This window comes from Triticum aestivum, chromosome 6A, assembly GCF_018294505.1.
Source record: "Triticum aestivum cultivar Chinese Spring chromosome 6A, IWGSC CS RefSeq v2.1, whole genome shotgun sequence".
Taxonomy (NCBI): Eukaryota; Viridiplantae; Streptophyta; class Magnoliopsida; order Poales; family Poaceae; genus Triticum; species Triticum aestivum.
In genome coordinates, this window is record NC_057809.1 from 99,445,524 (window position 1) to 99,464,540 (window position 19,017).

The following is a 19,017-nucleotide window of genomic DNA, read 5'->3' on the forward strand; positions in this document are numbered from 1 at the left end:
TAAGGATTGACATGAACCCGTTCAAATCAATCTGGGGCCTAATGTTGGGGATATTACTACTGGGCGTAAACCGGCCTATGTGGGACGGGTTAACTTCATCAGTAACTCAAGAGTGTTAAAGCCCAAGAAGATAGATGAGGGCATGAGGCCCGTAGTCGGTTTAAGACTTGTAGCCGTAAACCGGCATCTGTATGTAAACTTGTATTGTAAGATAGGAATAAGGAGAGACCAACCCGGATACAAATATGAACCGGTGTTAGGACTCTGTGAACCGACGGGCGTCACCCGTGTATATAAGGGGACGACCCGGTGGCAGTTTAGGAGGACAGACAACAACTCGAGACTTAGGCAAAGCTTGTTTTGCTCCCTAGTCATCGAAACCCCATCAATTCCATCACAACTAGACGTAGGCTTTTACCTTCATCGAAGGGGCCGAACTAGTATAAACCCTCTTGCGTCCCTGCGTCCGCTTTAACCCCTTCAAGCTAACCCGTTGTGATGGCCTCACGACTAAGTCCTTTCTCTAGGACATCTGCCGTGACAAAACCACGACAGTTGGTCAATCGGAGGTTAGGATTTACCAATGGAAAAAGAACTTCCAAAGTGATTGAATATGAAGGATGTTATTGGATAAAATCCAATAAAGGATCCGGTGGTCCTCAAAGGATCTGATGTGAGCATCGGTACTCAACCAGAGGAAGAAACAATGCAAGGAGATCAGACTTTAGAAACAACTGACTAATTCAAGGCTCAAATGCAAAGGAATTATTAATTCCAAGACAAGGGGTCAGAAGCAATGCTCTGATTAGGGATGGATAAGATGAATAGCCTTAGGGGTACAATCGACGTCAATTTGATTGGTCGAGATCCAACTCATGTTTAAAATGGCGTCTGAGCTGGAGGAAAGAATTCTAAGATTCTTTTGAGGATTGCAAGCAATCGCAACACATTGAATCAATGGGCTCAAAATTGTAATGACAATGGATGCCAATAAGATTACCAGACTTATGGGATTAATCATAATGCAGGCAAGAAAGAATTTCAAGAGCAATGGCTTGCTGAGGATTTTCGAAAGGTTGAATAGCATTTCGAAGACTTTTGTGCACACATGAACAACTGGGGAGAAACAAATCCTCGGTGAGGGTGAGGATTAAGTTGTAGGTGTATTCAGGCGACAAGGAACTACAAGTCAATAAGCACAAAGATTTCTCGGAGCAATAGAGAGAAGTTCGGGGTATCTTGTAATAACAAGATCAACTTGGAATAAAAGTAAGAACAATGGGTGTATGTATTTATCCATAGGGATATTTTAGGGGTAGGGAATTACAAAAGCAATGGGCACAAAGTCTTGAGAGAACATCGGAGAGTATCATCGGAATATACTAGTGCAGCAGGGGATCATCTGGAATTAGGCGGCTCTCCGGGAGTAAGTATTATCGAGAACCTAAAGTTAGATTTAGTAAAACCATTTTAACCCGAATAGAACAGAGATTAGAATCCCAGAGTAAAAACGCGAATAAAAGATCCTACTACCAACCAAATGGCGACGTGGGCCCGTAAGGCACACAGCCATGTTAGTAAAAAAACTGCAATGTCTAGACTCAACTTCGGCCAAGGAGTGTGGAAGGGGGATTCCTACAGGCAGTCGGCTCTGATACCAACTTGTGACGCCCCAGATTCAATCATACACTAATCATACATGCAAACGTGTATGATCAAGATCAGGGACTCACGGGAAGATATCACAACACAACTCTACAAACAAAATAAGCCATACAAGCATCATATTACAAGACAGAGTCCTCGAGGGCTCGAATACAAGAGCTCGATCATAGACCAGTCAGCGAAAGCAACAAATATCTGAGTACAGACATAAGTTAAACAAGTTTGCCTTAAGAAGGCTAGCACAAATTGAGATACAGATCGAAAGAGGCGCAGGCCTCCTGCCTGGGATCCTCCTAAACTACTCCTAGTCCCGTCAGCGGGCTGCACGTAGTAGTAGGCACCTCCCGGGTAGTAGTAGTCGTCATCGACAGTGGCGTCTGGCTCCTGGACTCCATCGTCTGGTCGCAGCAATCGGGTATAGAAAAGGAGGAAAAGGGGGAGCAAAGAAACCGTGAGCACTCATCCAAAGTACTAACAAGTAAGGAGCTACACTACATATGTATGCATTGGTATCAAATGGCAAAAGGGGTAACATATGTGGGCTGAACTGCAGAATGCCGGAATAAGAGGGGGATAGCTAGTCCTATCAAAGACTACGCTTCTGGCCACCTCCATCTTGCAGCATGTAGAAGAGAGTAGATGGTAAGTTCACCAAGTATCATCGCATAGCATAATCCTAACCGATGATCCTCCCCTCGTCGCCCTACGAGAGAGCGATCACCGGTTGTATCTGGCACTTGGAAGGGTGTGTTTTAATAAGTATCCGGTTCTAGTTGTCATAAGGTCAAGGTACAACTCCAAGTCGTCCTGTTACCGAAGATCACGGCTATTCGAATAGATTAACTTCCCTGCAGGGGTGCACCACATTTCCCAACACGCTCGATCCCCTTTGTCCGGACACACTTTCCTGGGTCATGCCCGACCTCAGAAGATCAACACGTCGCAGCCCTACCTAGGCACAACAGAGAGGTCAGCACGCCGGTCTAAATCTTATGCGCGCAGGGGTCTGGGCCCATCGCCCATTGCACACCTGCATGTTGCGAACGCGGCCGGCGAGCAGACCTAGCAAGCTCCATTACAAAGGAAGTTGCGTTACGTGGTCCAACCCGGCGTGCGCCGCTCAGTCGCTGACGTCATGAAGGCTCCGGCTAATACCATGACGTCGAGTGCCCATAACTGTTCCCGTGTAGTTGGTTAGTGCGTATAGGCCAGTAGCCAGACTCAGATCAAATACCAAGATCTCGTTAAACGTGTTATTTTGAAATAACCATGGACACCGACAGGGCCAGGCCCACCTCTTTCCTAGGTGGTCTCAACCTGCCATGTCGCTCCGCCACAAAGTAACAGTCGGGGGCCTTCGGGAACTCAGGCCCACCTCTACCGGGATGGAGCCACCTGCCCCTTCAGCCCCCTACATCCGAATCACTCGCGGCTACTGAACAAGCCGACCCGACTTTAGTCACCACCTGTATAGCATATATATATATATATGTATGTATGTATGTATGTATGTATGTATATACCCGTGATCACCTCCCGAGTGATCATGGCCCGATAGTATAGCATGGCAGACGGACAAGAATGTAGGGCCACTAATGAAGTGCTAGCAACCTATACTAAGCATGTAGGTGATACATCTCCGACGTATCTACTTTTCCAAACACTTTTGCCCTTGTTTTGGACTCTAACTTGCATGATTTGAATGGAACTAACCCGGACTGGCGCTGTTTTCAGCATAATTGCCATGATGTTGTTTATGTGCAGAAAACAAAATTTCTCGGAATGACCTGAAACTCCACGGAACATCTTATAAAAAATAATAAAAAATCCTCGCCAAAGATGAAGACCAGGGGGCCCACACCCTGTTCACGACGGTGGGGGGCGCGCGCCCCCTACCTCGTGGGCCCCGTGGTGACCTTCCTACGCCAACTCCAACTCTATATATTTGCTTTCGGGGAGAAAAAAAAGAAGAGAAGAAATCATCGCGTTTTATGATACGGAGCCGCCGCCAAGCCCCAAAACCTCTCGAGAGGGCTGATCCCGAGTCCGTTCAGGGCTCTGAAGAGGGGGATTCGTCGCCGTCGTCATCATCAACCATCCTCCATCACCAATTTCATGATGCTCACCACCGCGCGTGAGTAATTCCATCGTAGGCTTGCTGGACGGTGATGGGTTGGATGAGATCTATCATGTAATCGAGTTAGTTTTGTTAGGGTTTGATCCCTATAATCCATTATGTTCTGAGATTGATGTTGCTATGACTTTGCTATGCTTAATGCTTGTCACTAGGGCCCGAGTGCCATGATTTCAGATCTGAACCTATTATGTTTTCATGAATATATGTGTGTTCTTGATCCTATCTTGCAATTATATAGTCATCTACTATGTGTTATGATCCGGCAACCCCGAAGTGACAATAATCGGGACCACTCCCGGTGATGACCATGGTTTGAGGAGTTCATGTATTCACTATGTGCTAATGCTTTGTTCTGGTTCTCTATTAAAAGGAGGCCTTAATATCCCTTAGTTTGCATTAGGACCCCGCTGCCACTGGAGGGTAGGACAAAAGATGTCATGGAAGTTCTTTTCCATAAGCACATATGACTATATTCGGAATACATGCCTACAATACATTGATGAATTGGAGCTAGTTCTGTGCCACCCTAGGTTATGACTGTTACATGATGAACCGCATCCGGCATAATTATCCATCACCGGTCCAATGCCCACGAGCTTTCCATATACTGGTTTACGCTTATTTACTTTTCTGTTGCTACTGTTACAATCACTACAAAATACCAAAAATATTACTTTGCTTTCTTTACTCTTTTGTTACCGTTACCACCACTATCACATTACTTTGCTACTAAAAACTTTGCTGCAGATACTAAGTTATCTAGGTGTGGTTGAATTGACAAGTCAACTGCTAATACTTGAGAATATTCTTTGGCTCCCCTTGTGTCGAATCAATAAATTTGGGTTGAATACTCTACCCTCGAAAACTGTTGCGATCCCCTATACTTGTGGGTTATCAAGACTATTTTCTGGCGCCGTTGCCGGGGAGCATAGCTCTATTCTTTGAGTCACTTGGGATTTATATCTTCTTATCATTATGAAGAACTTGAGAGATCCAAAAACAAAAATTTATCCCTCAACTACGAGGGGAGGTAAGGAACTGCCATCTAGCTCTGCACTTGATTCACCTTCTGTTATGAGTAAGCTTGCGACACCTAAACCTGCTTCTGCTATTCGTTCTGATATGTCGCACATTATTGATGATGCCACTTCTGCTATGCATGATACTTATGATGAAACTACTTCTATGCTTGATACTACTGTGCCCCTTAGTGAATTTCTTGATGAACAAATTGCTAGGGCTAGAGAGAAAGAAATTATTGAATCTGATAATATTAATGAAAATGATGATGAGGATAGGCCTGTTATTCCTGAAGGTTATATTTTTGATAAAGAGGCTTCTGCTGCTATTTTAGCTTGCAACGATAACGATGAGCTTAGAAGGTTAATAGCTAAATGGAACAAAGAATCACATAGAGATAAAATGAGGCCTGACCCTGCTTTTGCTACTTCACCTATTTGTGTTCCCGATAAGGATTATGAATTCTCTGTCTATCCTGATATAATTACTTTGGTTGAATCTGATCATTTTCATGGTTATGAATCTGAAACTATTGTGGCACATCTTACTAAATTAAATGATATAGCCACCCTATTCACTAATGATGAGAGATCTCGCTACTTTTATATCCTCAAAATATTTCCATTCTCATTAAAGGGTGATGCTAAGATAAGGTTTAATTCTCTTGATCCTGGTTGTGTGCGTAGTCCCCAGGATATGATTTATTACTTCTCTACTAGATATTTCCCTGCTCATAAGAAACAAGCTTCTTTAAAGGAAATATACAACTTTGTGCAAATTAAAGAAGAGAGTCTCCCACAAGCTTGGGGGAGGCTTCTCAAGTTACTTAATGCTTTGCCTGATCATCCTCTTAAGAAAAATGAAATACTTGATATCTTTTATAATGGACTAACCGATGCCTCCAGAGATTACCTAGATAGTTGTGCTGGTTCTCTTTTCAGGGAAAGAACACCAGATGAAGCTGAAATTCTATTGAATAATATGTTGACAAATGAAAATAATTGGGCAGCTCTTGAGCCAGCTCCTACTCTAATTAATGAGCCTATTCCTAAACCAACTCTGAAGAAGAGAGGTGTTCTATTCCTCAGTCCCGAAGATATGCAAGAGGCAAAGAAATCTATGAAAGAAAAAGGTATTAAAGCTGAAGATGTTAATAATTTACCTCCTATTGAAGAAATACATGGTCTTAATTTACCGCCTATTGAAGAAACATATGATCTTAATCCTTTATTTATTGAAGAACCTCCTGATCCCGATAACCCGACACAGGTAGTAAAGGTAAATTCTCTCTATAGATATGACAAAGCTGAAATCCCTCCTACTAAAATTGCTAGTCAGTGCTTGGATGAGTTTGATAACTTTATGTTTAAGCAAGAAGACTTCAATGCTTATTTTGGTAGACAATTAAAACAAGATGCTTATATGATTAAACACTTGGGTGATTATATGGCTAATATTAGAGGTGACCTTAAACTTGTTAGCAAACATGCTTCTATGGTTAACACTCAAGTAGAACAAGTACTTAATTCTCAAAAAGAATTGCTCAATGAAATGAATAGTAGGAAAAATGATTATGTTGTTAAAGTAGCTACTAGAATTGGTAGAATGACTCAGGAACCTTTGTATCTTGAAGACCACCCTAAAAGAATTGAGCAAGATTCTCAGAGAAATAATATAGATGCACCTAGTTCTTCTAAAAAGAAGAAAAATAAAAATGATAGGACTTTGCATGCTTCTAGAGATCCTATTGCTGAAACACCTGAGAATCCTAATGATATTTCTATTTCTGATGCTGAAACACAACCTGGTAATGAACCTGAAACTAGTAATAATGCTAATGATAATGTTCATGATGATGCTCAACCTAGTAATGATAATGATGTAGAAATTGAACCTGTTGTTGATCTTGATAACCCACAATCAAAGAATCAACATTATGATAAGAAAGACTTTGTTGCTAGGAAACATGTTAAGGAAAGGGAACCTTGGGTTCAGAAACCCATGCCTTTTCCTTCCAAACCATCCAAGAAAAAGGATGATGAGGACTTTGAGCGCTTTGCTGAAATGATTAGACCTTTCTTTTTGCGTATGCGACTAACTGATATGCTCAAAACAAATCCTTATGCTAAGTATATGAAAGATATTATTACAAATAAAAGAAAGATACTGGAAGCTGAAATTTCCACCATGCTTGCTAATTATACTGTTAAGGGTGGAATACCAAAGAAACTTGGAGATCCAGGAGTACCCACTATACCATGCTCCATTAAAAGAAATTATGTTAAAACTGCTTTGTGTGATCTTGGAGCCGGTGTTAGTGTTATGCCTCTCTCTTTATATTGTACACTTGATTTGAATAAGTTGACACATACTGAAATATCTTTGCAAATGGCTGATAAATCAACTGCTATACCTGTTGGTATTTGTGAGGATGTGCCTGTTGTAGTTGCAAACGTTACTATTTTAACAGACTTTGTTATTCTTGATATTCCCGAGGACGATAGTATGTCTATTATTCTTGGAAGACCCTTTTTGAATACTGCAGGGGCTGTTATTGATTGCACTAAAGGCAATGTCACTTTTCATGTTAATGGTAATGAGCACATGGTACACTTTCCGAGGAAACAACCTCAAGTTCATAGTATCAACTCTATTGGAAAACTTCCATCGATTATATTTGGAGGTTCTGAATTTCCTCTTCCTACTGTCAAGAAGAAATATGATATTATTATTATTGGGGATGTGCATATCCCCGTTGAGGTAACATAGTGTTATTCGAAATTTCTCCGGTCCCATGTTAATCGGAATGAGTTTGTTAACAAGACCTGATCAACCTTGTTAGTGGATTCCTTTTGATGAGCATGAGATGGATGAAACTAGAAGCACAACCTTCTATACCCTCTGTATACTTTCTGTAATTTAGTTGAAATAAAGTAAAAATAGTATTTTTGTTGGGGAACGTAGTAATTTCAAAAAAATTCCTACGCACACGCAAGATCATGGTGATGCATAGCAACGAGAGGGGAGAGTGTGATCTACGTACCCTCGTAGACCGATAGCGGAAGCGTTATGACAACGCGGTTGATGTAGTCGTACGTCTTCACGGCCCGACCGATCAAGCACCGAAACTACGACACCTCCGAGTTTTAGCACACGTTCAGCTCGATGACGATCCCCGCACTTCGATCCAGCAAAGTGTCGGGGAAGAGTTCCGTCAGCACGACGGTGTGGTGACGATCTTGATGTTCTACCGTCGCAGGGCTTCGCCTAAGCACCGCTACAATATTATCAAGGAGTATGGTGGAAGGGGGCACCGCACACGTCTAAGAAAACAATTACGTGGATCAACTTGTCTGTCTAGGGGTGCCCCCTGCCCCCGTATATAAAGGAGCAAGGGGAGGAGGCCGGCCGGCCCTAGGGCGCGCCAAGGAGGAGGAGTCCTCCTCCTAGTAGGAGTAGGACTCCCCTCTTTCCTACTCCTACTAGGAGGGGGAAAGGAAGGGGGACAAGGAGAACGAAAGGGGGCGCCGCCCCCCCCCCCTCTCCTAGTCCAATTCGGACCAGAGGGGGAGGGGCGCGCGGCCCACCCTGGCCGCCCCTCTCTCTCTCCACTAGGGCCCATAAGGCCCATTACTTCTCCCCCCCAGGGGGGGGGGGTTCCGGTAACCCTCCGGTTTTCTCCGAAATCATCCGGAACACTTCCGGTTTCCGAATATATCAATCTTTATGTCTCGACCATTTCGAGACTCCTCGTCATGTCCGTGATCACATCCAGGACTCTGAACTAACTTCAGTACATCAAAACTCATAAACTCATAATATAATTGTCATCAAAACCTTAAGCGTGCGGACCCTACGGGTTCGAGAACAATGTAGACATGACCGAGACATGTCTCCGGTCAATAACCAATAGCGGAACCTGGATGCTCATATTGGCTCCCATATATTCTACGAAGATCTTTATCGGTCAGACCGCATAACAACATACGTTGTTCCCTTTGTCATCGGTATGTTACTTGTCCGAGATTCAATCGTCGTTATCTCAATACCTAGTTCAATCTCGTTACCGGCAAGTCTCTTTACTCATTTCGTAATACATCATCTCGCAACTAACTCATTAGTTGCAATGCTTGCAAGGCTTATGTGATGTGCATTACCGAGAGGGCCCAGAGATACCTCTCCGACAATCAGAGTGACAAATCCTAATCTCGAAATACGCCAACCCAACATTTACCTTTGGAGACACCTGTAGAGCTCCTTTATAATCACCCAGTTACGTTGTGACGTTTGGTAGCACACAAAGTGTTCCTCCGGCAAACGGGAGTTGCATAATCTCATAGTCATTGGAACATGTATAAGTCATGAAGAAAGCAATAGCAACATACTAAATGATCGGGTGCTAAGCTAATGGAATGGGTCATGTCAATCACATTATTCTCCTAATAATGTGATTCCATTATTCAAATGACAACACATGTCTATGGTTAGGAAACATAACCATCTTTGATTAACGAGCTAGTCAAGTAGAGGCATACTAGTGACGTTTAGTTTGTCTATGTATTCACACAAGTATTATGTTTCCGGATAATACAATTCTAGCATGAATAATAAACATTTATCATGATATAAGGAAATAAAATAATAACATTATTATTGCCTCTAGGGCATATTTCCTTCAGTCTCCCACTTGCACTAGAGTCAATAATCTAGATTACACAATAATGATTCTAACACCCATGTTGCTTTGGTGCTGATCATGTTTTGCTCGTGGAAGAGGCTTAGTCAACGGGTCTGCAACATTCAGATACGTATGTATCTTGCAAATCTCTATGTCTCCCAACTGGACTAGATCCCGGATGGAATTTAAGCGTCTCTTGATGTGCTTGGTTCTCTTGTGAAATCTGGATTCCTTTGCCAAGGCAATTACACCAGTATTGTCACAAAAGATTTTCATTGGACCCGATGCACTAGGTATGACAGCTAGATCGGATATGAACTCTTTCATCCAGACTCCTTCGTTTGCTGCTTCCGAAGCAGCTATGTACTCCGCTTCACATGTAGATCCCGCCACAACGCTCTGTTTAGAACTGCACCAACTGACAGCTCCACCGTTTAATGTAAACACGTATCCGGTTTGCGATTTAGAATCGTCCGGATCAGTGTCAAAGCTTGCATCAACGTAACCATTTACAATGAGCTCTTTGTCACCTCCATATATGAGAAACATATCCTTAGTCCTTTTCAGGTATTTCAGGATGTTCTTGACCGCTGTCTAGTGATCCAATCCTAGATTAATTTGGTACCTCCCTGCTAGACTTATAGCAAGACACACATCAGGTCTGGTACACAGCATTGCATACATGATAGAGCCTATGGCTGAAGCATAGGGAACATCTTTCATTTTCTCTCTATCTCTTCTGCATTGGTCGGGCATTGAGCCTTACTCAATTTCACACCTTGTAACACAGGCAAGAATCCTTTCTTTGCTTGATCCATTTTGAACTTCTTCAAAATTTTGTCAAGGTATGTGCTTTGTGTCTTGATCTATCTCTATAGATCTTAATGCCCAATATGTAAGCAGCTTCACCGAGGTCTTTCATTGAAAAACTCTTATTCAAGTATCCCTTTATGCTATCCAGAAATTCTATATCATTTCTGATTAGTAATATGTCATCTACATATAATATCAGAAATGCTACAGAGCTCCCACTCACTTTCTTGCAAATACAGGCTTCTCCAAAAGTCTGTACAAAACCAAATGCTTTGATCACACTATCAAAGCGTTTATCCAACTCCGAGAGGCTTGCACCAGTCCATAAATGGATTGCTCGAGCTTGCACACTTTGTTAGCTCCCTTTGGATCGACAAAACCTTCCGGCTGCATCATATACAACTCTTCTTCTAGAAATCCATTCAAGAATGCAGTTTTGACATCCATCTGCCATATTTCATAATCATAAAATGCGGCTATTGCTAACATGATTTGGACAGACTTAAGCATCACTACGGGTGAGAAGGTCTCATCGTAGTCAATCCCTTGAACTTGTCGAAAACCTTTTGTGACAAGTCGAGCTTTGTAGACAGTAACATTACCGTCTGCGTCAGTCTTCTTCTTGAAGATCCATTTATTCTCAATTGCTTGTTGATCTTTGGGCAAGTCAACCAAAGTCCACACTTTGTTCTCATACATGGATCCCATCTCAGATTTCATGGCTTCAAGCCATTTTGCGGAATCTGGGCTCACCATCGCTTCTCCATAGTTCGTAGGTTCATCGTGATCTAGTAGCATGACTTCCAGAACAGGATTACCGTACCACTATGGTGCGGATCTTACTCTGGTTGATCTACGAGGTTCAGTAGTATCTTGCTCTGAAGTTTCATGATCATCATCATTAGCTTCCTCACTAATTGGTGTAGGTGTCACAGAAACCGGTTTCTGTGATGTACTACTTTCCAATAAGGGAGCAGGTACAGCTACCTCATCAAGTTCTACTTTCCTCCCACTCACTTCTTTCGAGAGAAACTCCTTCTCTAGAAAGTTTCCAAATTTAGCAACAAAAGTCTTGCCTTCGGATCTGTGATAGAAGGTGTATCCAATAGTTTCCTTTAGATATCCTATGAAGACACATTTCTCTGATTTGGGTTCGAGCTTATCAGGTTGAAGCTTTTTCACATAAGCATCGCAGCCCCAAACTTTCAGAAACGACAACTTTGGTTTCTTGCCAAACCACAGTTCATAAGGCGTCGTCTCAACGGATTTTGATGGTGCCCTATTTAACGTGAATGCGGCTGTCTCTAGAGCATAACCCCATAACGATAGCGGTAAATCAGTAAGAGACATCATAGATCGCACCATATCAAGTAAAGTACGATTACGACGTTCGGACACACCATTACGCTGTGGTGTTCCGGGAGGCGTGAGTTGCGAAACTATTCCGCATTGTTTCAAATGTACACCAAACTCGTAACTCAAATATTCTCCTCCACGATCAGATCGTAGGAATTTTATTTTCTTGTTACGATGATTTTCAACTTCACTCTGAAATTCTTTGAACTTTTCAAATGTTTCAGACTTATGTTTCATTAAGTAGATATACCCATATCTGCTTAAGTCATCTGTGAAAGTGAGAAAATAACGATATCCGCCACGCGCCTCAACATTCATCGGACCACATACATCTGTATGTATGATTTCCAACAAATCTGTTGCTCTCTCCATAGTACCGGAGAATGGTGTTTTTGTCATCTTACCCATAAGGCACGGTTCGCAAGTACCAAGTGATTCATAATCAAGTGGTTCCAAAAGTCCATCAGTATGGAGTTTCTTCATGCGCTTTATACCGATATGACCTAAACGGCAGTGCCACAAATAAGTTGCACTATCATTATCAACTCTGCATCTTTTGGCTTCAACATTATGAATATGTGTGTCACTACTATCGAGATTTAATAAGAATAGACCATTCTTCATGGGTGCATGACCATAAAAGATATTACTCATATAAATAGAACAACCATTATTCTCTGATTTAAATGAATAACCGTCTAGCATCAAACAAGATCCAGATATAATGTTCATGCTCAACGCTGGCACCAAATAACAATTATTTAGGTCTAATACTAATACCGAAGGTAGATGTAGAGGTAGCGTGCCGACCGTGATCACATCGACTTTGGAACCATTTCCCACGTGCATCGTCACCTCGTCCTTAGCTAATCTTTGCTTAATCCGTAGTCCCTGTTTCGAGTTGCAAATGTTAGCAACAGAATCACTATCAAATACCCAGGTGCTACTGCGAGCATTAGTAAGGTACACATCAATAACATGTATATCACATATACCTTTGTTCACCTTGCCATCCTTCTTATCCGCCAAATACTTGGGGCAGTTCCGCTTCTAGTGACCAGTCTGCTTGCAGTAGAAGCACTCAGTTTCAGGCTTAGGTCCAGATTTGGGTTTCTTCTCTTGAGCAGCAACTTGCTTGCTGTTCTTTTTGAAGTTCCCCTTCTTCTTCCCTTTGCCCTTTTTCTTGAAACTAGTGGTCTTGTTGACCATCAACACTTGATGCTCCTTCTTGATTTCTACTTCCACAGCTTTCAGCATTGCGAAGAGCTCGGGAATAGTCTTATTCATCCCTTGCATATTATAGTTCATCACGAAGCTCTTGTAGCTAGGTGGCAGTGATTGGAGAATTCTGTCAATGACGCAATCATATGGAAGATTAACTCCCAATTGAATCAAGTGATTATTATACCCAGACATTTTGAGTATATGCTCACTGACAGAACTGTTCTCCTCCATCTTGCAGCTATAGAACTTATTGGAGACTTAATATCTCTCAATCCGGGCATTTGCTTGAAATATTAACTTCAACTCCTGGAACATCTCATATGCTCCATGACGTTCAAAACGTCATTGAAGTCCCGATTCTAAGCCGTAAAGCATGGCACACTGAACTATCGAGTAGTCATCAGCTTTGCTCTGCCAGACGTTCATAACATCTGGTGTTGCTCCAGCAATAGGCCTAGCACCCAGTGGTGCTTCCAGGACATAATTCTTCTGTGCAGCAATGAGGATAATCCTCAAGTTACGGACCCAGTCCATGTAATTGCTACCATCATCTTTCAACTTTGCTTTCTCAAGGAACGCATTAAAATTCAACGGAACAACAGCACGGGCCATCTATCTACAATCAAACATAAAAAAGCAAGATACTATCAGGTACTAAGTTCATGATAAATTTAAGTTCAATTAATTATATTACTAAAGAACTCCCACTTAGATAGACAGCCCTCTAATCCTCTAAGTGATTACGTGATCCAAATCAACTAAACCATGTCTGATCATCACGTGAGATGGAGTAGTTTCATTGGTGAACATCACTATGTTGATCATATCTACTATATTACTCACGCTCGACCTTTCGGTCTTCGTGTTCCAAGGCCATATCTGTATATGCTTGGCTCATCAAGTATAACCTGAGTATTCTGCGTGTGCAACTATTTTGCACCCGTTGTATTTGAACGTAGAGCCTATCACACCCGATCATCACGTGGTGTCTCAGCACGAAGAACTTTCGCAACGGTGCATACTCAGGGAGAACACTTCTTGATAATTTAGTGAGAGATCATCTTAAAATGCTACCGTCAAACAAAGCAAAATAAGATGCATAAAAGATAAACATCACATGCAATCAATATAAGTGATATGATATGTCCATCATCATCTTGTGCTTGTGATCTCCATCTTCGAAGCACCGTCATGATCACCATTTTCACCGGCGCGACACCTTGATCATCATCGTAGCATCGTTGTCGTCTCGCCAATCTTATGCTTCCATGACTATCGCTACCGCTTAGTGATAAAGTAAAGCATTACCGCGCAATTGCATTGCATACAATAAAGCGACAACCATATGGCTCATGCCAGTTGCCAATAACTCGGTTACAAAACATGATCATCTCATACAATAAAATTTAGCATCATGTCTTAACCATATCACATCACAACATGCCCTACAAAAACAATTTAGACGTCTTCTACTTTGTTGTTGCAAGTTTTACGTGGGTTCTACGGGCTTAAGCAAGAACCAATCTTACCTACGCATCAAAACCACAACGATAGTTTGTCAAGTTGGTGTTGTTTTAACCTTCGCAAGGACCGGGCGTAGCCACACTCGGTTCAACTAAAGTTGGAGAAACTGACACCCGCCAGCCACCTGTGTGCAAAGCACGTCGATAGAACCAGTCTCGTGTAAGCGTATGCATAATGTCGGTCCGGGCCGCTTCATCCAACAATACCGCCGAACCAAAGTATGACATGCTGGTAAGCAGTATGACTTATATCGCCCACAACTCACTTGTGTTCTACTCGTGCATATAACATCAACACATAAAACCTAGGCTCTGATACCACTGTTGGGGAACGTAGTAATTTCAAAAAAATCCTACGCACACGCAAGATCATGGTGATGCATAGCAATGAGAGGGAAGAGTGTGATCTACGTACCCTCGTAGACCGACAGCAGAAGCGTTATGACAATGCGGTTGATGTAGTCGTACGTCTTCACGGCCCGACCGATCAAGCACCGAAACTACGACACCTCCGAGTTTTAGCATACGTTCAGCTCGATGACAATCCCCGGACTCCGATCCAGCAAAGTGTCGGGGAAGAGTTCCGTCAGCACGACGGTGTGGTGACGATCTTGATGTTCTACCGTCGCAGGGCTTCGCCTAAGCACCGCTACAATATTATTGAGGAGTATGGTGGAAGGGGGCACCGCACACGGCTAAGAAAATGATCACGTGGATCAACTTGTGTGTCTAGGGGTGCCCCCTGCCCCCGTATATAAAGGAGCAAGGGGAGGAGGCCGACCGGCCCTAGGGCGCGCCAAGGAGGAGTCCTCCTCCTCCTAGTAGGAGTAGGACTACCCTCTTTCCTACTCCTACTAAGAGGGGGAAAGGAAGGGGGAGAGGGAGAAGGAAAGGGGGGGCGCCGCCCCCCCTCTCCTAGTCCAATTCGGACCAGAGGGGGAGGGGGCGCGTGGCCCACCCTGGCCGCCCCTCTCTCTCTCCACTAGGGCCCATAAGGCCCATTACTTCTCCCCGGGAGGGGGGGGGGTTCCGGTAACCCTCCGGTTTTCTCCGAAATCATCCGGAACACTTCCGTGTCCGAATATAGCCGTCCATTATATCAATCTTTATGTCTCGACCATTTCGAGACTCCTCATCATGTCCGTGATCACATCCGGGACTCCGAACTAACTTCAGTACATCAAAACTCATAAACTCATAATATAACTGTCATCGAAACCTTAAGCGTGTGGACCCTACGGGTTCGAGAACAATGTAGACATGACCGAGACATGTCTCCGGTCAATAACCAATAGCGGAACCTGGATGCTCATATTGGCTCCCACATATTCTACGAAGATCGTTATCGGTCAGACCGCATAACAACATACGTTGTTCCCTTTGTCATCGGTATGTTACTTGCCCGAGATTCGATCGTCGGTATCTCAATACCTAGTTCAATCTCGTTACCGGCAAGTCTCTTTACTCGTTTTGTAATACATCATCTCGAAACTAACTCATTAGTTGCAATGCTTGCAAGGCTTATGTGATGTGCATTACCGAGAGGGCCCAGAGATACCTCTCCGACAATCGGAGTGACAAATCCTAATCTCGAAATATGCCAACCCAACATTTACCTTTGGAGACACCTGTAGAGCTCCTTTATAATCACCCAGTTACGTTGTGACGTTTGGTAGCACACAAAGTGTTCCTCCGGCAAACGGGAGTTGCATAATCTCATAGTCATAGGAACATGTATAAGTCATGAAGAAAGCAATAGCAACATACTAAACGATCGGGTGCTAAGCTAATGGAATGGGTCATGTAAATCACATTATTCTCCTAATAATGTGATTCCGTTAATCAAATGACAATACATGTTTATGGTTAGGAAACATAACCATCTTTGATTAACGTGCTAGTCAAGTAGAGGCATACTAGTGACGTTTAGTTTGTCTATGTATTCACACAAGTATTATGTTTCCGGATAATACAATTCTAGCATGAATAATAAACATTTATCATGATATAAGGAAATAAAATAATAACATTATTATTGCCTCTAGGGCATATTTCCTTCAATTTTTCTATCTGTTTCCTGTCTTATCCGTGCAATATAAAAATATCCCGAAAATAAAAGTCCTCAGAATGACATGCCAATTTAATATAATTTTTTTGGGAATATTTGAGGATTTATGGTGCAAAAATCACCGCAGGGGGGGCTGCCACCTGGCCACGAGGGTGGAGGGCGCGCCCTACTCCCCTAGGCACGCCCCCTGCCTCGTGGGCACATGGTGGCCCTCCTCCACTTATTCCTACACCCACACACTTCATCTTCCTCCCACAAACACGAATATCCAGCTCAAGCACGAGTTCTAGCTCACTTTGCTGTCATTTTCGATCTCCTTGCTCAAAGCACCTCTCACAAAACTGCTTGGGGAGATTGTTCCTTGGTATGTGACTCCTCCATTGGTCCAATTAGTTTTTGATCTAGTGCTTTATTCATTGCAAATTTGTGCTGCTTAGGTGACCCTGTTCTTGAGCTTGCATGTCAAATTTATATGGTCGAAAGTAGTTTTGATGCATGATATAGGCTCTAGGCACTTGTAGGAGTAGTTGCTATCAAGATTATTGAGTTTGGTTTACTTTTATTTTGAAGTTACTAAAAATTTCAGAAATTTTTCAGATAAAAGCAATATGCTTAGGAAGATGTTCCAAGGTGGTTCTTCTAAGAAGCAAGGACCCAGGCTTGCTATGCGTGATGCTGACGAGGAACCACCAAGAGACGCTATAGTGCGGCCTGGCGAATGGCCGTCGGAAAATTTCATGGATCGAGTAGGAATTAAAGAGGAATTTAACGCATATTTGCGTAACGCCGGTCGTGTGGACTTTGAGGCAGACAAATGCCCCCAGTATCATGATCTCACAAGCTCATTTGTGAGGAGGTTTGAGTTTTCATCTTCGCGTAATTCTCCTTCAGTGATGTTTGATCTTTATGACAAATCTTATACCATGGACTTAGAGGATTTTACTTTTGCCTGCAAACTCCCACAATGGGGTAGTACTATTGATCCCCGTAAATCTGAATTTAGAAACTTTCTCGCTAGTATAACTGTAGGGGAATCTAGAGATATAACGCAAGCTACCATAGGGAGCATTCACTTTCCTGCTATACATTATTTTGCTCTCTTCATAGGTAGATGCATAAATGCTAAGGATGAAGCATGTCACATGTGTGTCCCTAACCTCAGCATTCTCAGGAGTGCTGTGTTAGGAGACCAATCTTATCATATGGGAGCCATTGTAGCTCATAGGTTGCATCATAATAGATATAATGGAGATTTCTTTGGAGGAATTTATGCAACTCGTTTAGCTAATTTTCTTGAGTTAGACATTCGTGAGGGTGACATGGAGTTGCCCCCTACTTATTTAGATTTTGATTCTATGGTTTCCCACCAGTTTGTCGAGAGGACTGAATCACCTCTTCAGTATCGACTAATCTTTAACAAACGACATGTTGTCCGTATTACTCTTCCTGCTCCTGTCTTCTTTGATTCTCAGACAAAAGGAAGATATACCATTACAAGAGAGGAGGCAGATGAGTATGAGAGGGGAGCAGAGGTAGCCTGACTCCACGCTGCAGCTCAGGAGGCGATAGCTGCTGCAGCACAGTACAACCCCAACTATTCTTCGTCGTAGTATGACCCCAGCTACACCTACGGGTATTCGCCAGGATATCCCTGGCCATAGACCAACTTAGGCCAAAAGCCTAAGCTTGGGGGAGTACGTATTCCTCAACGACATTACATTTATGTTCACACACACTCATTGCTAGATGTCGGTGCTCATACTTTTTCATTGTATCATCCATGCTAGTTTATTTTCCTTTTTATGCTTTCTTCTTGTGTGTTTAATAAACCTTAAGAAAAACCAAAAAAAAATAGTTGTAGCTTTTAATTAGTTTACTTTCCATGCTTGTACTAGTAATTAAAAATAAAAAACCCAAAAATATTTTTCGTTCTTCTTTTGCTTGTTGGGAGCTTTCCCATGTAAATAGTTTTTTATTTCTTTTCTTTTCTTTGGGGGTCGACAGGAGAACACCATGATTAAATTGTTGAAGTGGCTCTTATATGCATTATTGTTGTTAACCCAGAGCCCATATTGCTTGTCTTCTCCTGTTTATTGAATGCCTGCAGATTCCAGCTTAGTCCAATGCACGTGCACTACTATTATTATTCACATCGTTCGGTCGTGCAAGTGAAAGGCAATTATGATGATATATGATGGATTGACTGAGATGAGAGAAGCTGGTATGAACTCGACCTCTCTTGTTTTTGTAAATATGATGAGTTCATCGTTCTTGATTTGCTTGTTATGATTAAACATGTTTGCAATGACAACTAGAGATCATAGTTTCTTATGCCATGCTTGATTAGCTATGAGTTATAATGGTTTACCTTGCGTGCTAACATGCTATTAAGATGGTTATGATGTGGTATAGTGGGATGGTATCCTGCTTTGAATGATTTATGTGACTTGACTTGGCACATGTTCACGCATGTAGTTGAAACAAATCAACATAGCCTTCACGATATTTATGTTCATGGTGGACCATATCCTAC